Source organism: Halyomorpha halys, unplaced genomic scaffold, assembly GCF_000696795.3.
Source record: "Halyomorpha halys isolate HHAL.00 unplaced genomic scaffold, Hhal_1.1 Scaffold321.1, whole genome shotgun sequence".
NCBI classification, from domain to species: Eukaryota; Metazoa; Arthropoda; class Insecta; order Hemiptera; family Pentatomidae; genus Halyomorpha; species Halyomorpha halys.
The window spans coordinates 628,689-633,458 of NW_027115809.1; the positions used below are offsets into that span (position 1 = coordinate 628,689).

At 30.4% G+C, this 4,770-nt stretch overlaps 1 protein-coding gene across 2 annotated transcripts in view; it reads right to left on the minus strand.

Moving 5' to 3' along the window:
• Positions 1-4,770, minus strand: part of enok (enoki mushroom) — a 74,844-nt gene that overhangs the window by 61,524 nt on the left and 8,550 nt on the right. The window lies entirely within an intron of this gene.

Here is a 4,770-nt window from a genome sequence, read left to right on the forward strand (position 1 = left end):
ATAAGCTAATTAACAACTATCACATTACATTATTATTATTAGTATAATAATTGCTTCGTTAGTTATTCAATTGCTTTGTTAGTTATAAAAACATCCAAAACAATACTAACACAAAAAAAAATTATAAAATAAAATAAACTACGAGCAAATGACCTAACAAAACGAACAAAATGGTGATGAGCTCAGCTAGTCTGTTGTCGTTACGTCATTCTCCATTTAACAGACCTAGAAACAGACTCTCAATCATGTTATATGCTATATCATTTAACATGCTTAAAAAAAAGAAATATTTCTCCATTTAACACGATTTAACATGTTAAACTAAAGATCATGATTACCCTTTATGTTATATCGTTTTAACATGGTAAAAGAAGGAATTATTTCTCCATTTAACATGTTAACTAAAGATCATGAATACCCCTACTAGATGGCTCTCCGAAAAAGCCTAGTTGATAAATAATGACAATCCATATCAATTAAAATACATTAATTTCTGGTTTCATAGCCCAATAAGGCCAACATTTTCTTAATAGCAAGATTAGTTTTGATGATATTTTTAGAACGGATGTAAAGTGATATTGACTAAGGCCAAAACAGACCCAACAAACGTTATCTACACACCGCTAAGAGGCTACTGATAAGAGAGTGGAGTGGGGACACTGGACTATTTCGGGAAGTCAACAGTTCCTAATAAATGGTCCACTGTTTTGGGTAATGTTGGAAGACAGGAATAAACTCGTCTATGTTGTCTAAGTTGTCTGTACAAATAAAAGCAAAGCTAAAACAAGCAATATAGATTCCAACGGCTGAAAATGTTTTACTTCGCCAGTGCTTTTACTTTTATCGATAAAACATCGACGCCATAACATAGTAAACAACCACTAATTAACTAGTTAATTATATTCATTGAGTGCACAAGCTGTACTTAGCACTAGTAAACAATATCTGGAGTGTCAACTAGCTCGGCATTCCATACCGTAAAATATGGCTTCTTTGAAATTATATTGGCCCGCTATTCCTTTTTTTTTTTTTTACAATTTTAAAATTTAGCTCGTAAGCAATTAAAAACCTTCCAATTATTAGTTTCCGAATAATTAAAACAAAAATAAAAAAGGGTGCGGGTTTCCATGGGATTCTGCAAGAAATATTAATAAAGACTTAAGTACAAAACATGCAGTATCTTTTCTAATACTTGTGAGATTTGTTTCTTTTTCTTGTATGTTTTTTTTTCTCTTCTTCTGTATTAATCATGCTTCGCATTGGAAGCTGACCGTATGTAATTAATAGAAGGAAAAAATAATCGTACAACTTCGTAGGATGTAAAGGAAATTTAAAATATATATATATCTAACGGTAAGAACTAAAACGTAAAAGGGTTTTAGTTTTTTAACAACTGTGCTAAAAAAATTAACATGTATAAATGATGCAAGTTATATAAGTTAAATTACAATGACATGAGTCTAATGGAGATCCTACGTACCCATAGAACTCCAAAACGAGGCTTTTAAACTTGTATTTTATCTTATTACGTAGCTATTAAAAAAGTGAGAGTTTTCTAGTTGAACCCTGAATTAAGTTTAGTATACTAAGACTCCAATCCAGAGTGTAATAAAATATTAATTAAAAAAGGATTAGCGAACCGGTAGATACCGACACCGCCAATCACTGTCTCTACACATCTAAAATTCAAATCCACAGCCAAATCAGTCTTGATGCAATCCTCCCACATACGTTTCGGTCTACCTCTTGGATTTTACTTTTTTTATAGGGATACTTTAGTTCCTAAACTTAACAAACTTACAAGCCCATCTAATTCCCCGTAATGGTTTAACCCAAATTATGTTTACGAAGTTAACGCAATTCGGCGTCGTATAGCCTTTTAAATCATCATTAATAAATCATACTACTTTGGTTCAAATATTTCAAGCACTATTTTGTTTTCAAAAAATCATTGTTCTTTCGGGTGTAATAAAACTACTATATTAATGAAAACAATTTTACATATTAACACCAAGTGTAATAAAACCATGTTAAAAAATAATAACACAGTAAAGAGCCTTAACAAATAATATTAAACTGTGCTAAAAATAATCTTAATCAGAAAATTAGGCCAAGGCAATAGGTAGTTGAAATGAAACAAGAACTAAATGCAACTGTATTGTCTCGTTTGAAATACCAGTTATCAGGTATCTATTACGGCGAGTTCAACAGAATTATAAGTCATAAAAGGTTCAAGCGTAAAAACAAATATCTAAACAATAAATTTAATTTTAAAATAAAGTACGTTGGGTTAATTAAATATCTACAATAATTAAACGACTTAATTTTTGTTATTAATTAATTAACCTTCATATTCTATATTAATTTATACAAGGCAACTTATAATATCAACACGCAACAGTATTATATACATATATATAAGTTACGGACTGTCAGCTGACAGGTCCATATCAGCTGATCGAGAACAGCTGACCGATTGTATATATATAGACGGACAGGCTCCGCAAATAGATCAGTATTTTACAACAGTTCAAGCGAGTTAGATCTTTTTCCTTCTTCTCTTTTTTGACATTGTGCTTTCGCCAATACTTAACTTATATATATATATATATATATATATTTTTTTTTAATACAAGTAAATTGAATAGTTGTCTAATACACCCTAATTTATATTATTCTTCATTGGGCTGTCTTGAAGAATAAAGCTGTCTTTAAGCAGTATAAAATACAAGTAAGAAAATGGTCAAAACAGGATAAGTGTTTAATACATAGTAAAATATTTTGCAATTCGACTTATACTCTTTTATCAGCCTCCCTTGATAATTTCTTTAATCCACTAACTCTTTGACAGCATCCTACAAATTCTGTGCTCGAAATTAATTATCTTTAGCTAAACAACTGTAATATTTGCTTATCAACTGTGATAATTCATCAATTAGGAGCAATGTAAAGTAATCAAATTCAAATGATTTGTTATGTCATTTCGAAGAAGAAATATAGTTTATTCCATTATTGAATCTAGATGTCATGGTCGCTGGTAAAAAAAAGAATAAAATAAAGTTAATTATAAAATTAAAATCTGTACAGCTACAACGGTTGTTACAAGACCAACGGTTATGCAAGGAGGTGATTTGGTTAGAATCACGCTGGACCGCCAGATTTTTACTCAATAACCCACTCACGGCTACAGTGTAACATCAAACAATTTTCTGCTCAGCTGGATTAGAACTCGGATCCTCTGAGTTAGTTGCCACGCACCTTACCCTGGGGCTACCTGCGCTCCCAGGTTAATTATAAATAAAATTGAAATTTATTTCACTAAAAATCTAGTTCGTCTTGACTATTTTCTTACATTAACAGTCCCCATAGAAACTACGTACTCTAAATTAAGTGTTATTACTCGACATTTTATAGTCAACTACAAATACATTATAATACAAACTTTATAGTTATTTATGTTAATAATATATTTGATCTTACAACGATTATAGATATACAAAACACTACAATATCCATCCTTCACTTAAAAACCAATAATCACTATTAGTTATTGACCTCAAGAAGAATACTGTTGTATTTTAAACATAAAGTTACATTAATCATTCTTAATGTCTGTTCTCACAAATATACTTCGGAACCACGAATTACCCTTGTCCAGCTAGTGACTGAACAAGATTGGAGGATTATTTTCAGTTTTTATCAAGTTCTACCACATACCAAGAGAACAGATCCCAATGCCTAAAATATATATTGGTCCTAATTATTTGTATAAAATCCTCGAAGTACATACAGAATTGTTATTTGCATATATAAACCCGGGTTTGTGAGGCTTGCCTGTCTATTAGAGGCAACTCACAGACCGGTGTGAGTTGCCTCCAGTTGACTGGCGGTCCCCAGAAACCGGGCGGTAGGACTTATACTTCGTACGTATTCTTTATCTCGTATCCTGATAGTAGTTCTTCAGGACAGTACGCAACGATATATAACCAACAACCTAAAAATTAGATCTGGATAGCTGTCTTCTAAATATTTTTGTCTGATTATGTAAAAGCAGTAAATTTTTTTTTAATGTCAGAAATGTACACTACATGCTCAGGTTAGTTATATTGCGTAATATAAATTTATATAAATAATTTTCAATTATTATTCTTGTTATATATTGTATTTGTTATAAGCTGTTTATTTGTACGTATAAGTAATTTACTGTACTGTCTTAACTATTTTTGTTTGTTCTCCAAGAATAAATAAATATATTATTAATATTACGATGATAATTATTCCTTGATCAGTATATATAAATATATATTTCTATGTATCACCAATTTTATTTAAGGCAGTGAAATATTTTAAAAAGAAAACAAGATTATTACTCCTTCTTGAATATAAAACGTCAGAACAGAAGAGAAAAAACTGAGAACAGATGCTGGTATAACCTCGACAAGAGATGACATGGGTTCCCGCTCGTTGTCTTTTACAAAGAAAACAAGAGGGAATGGCGGACGTGCCTGCCAACACACACTTCATGTTTAATAATCTAACATGTAATTTTGAGCAATCAAAAATTAATCGTAAATACTGATACTAAACAGACACCTAAACAAACTATGAACAAAAAAAAATAATAATAAATTGAAGGAAAATAACAGTTTTGATGTTGTTGTTGTTGATTGTTGCTTAAAGGCGTAAAACCCTCTGGTTATCAACGACTATGGCATGATAAAAGTAAAAAAAAAATAAATAAATAAAAAAAAATAATTAAAAAATAAAATA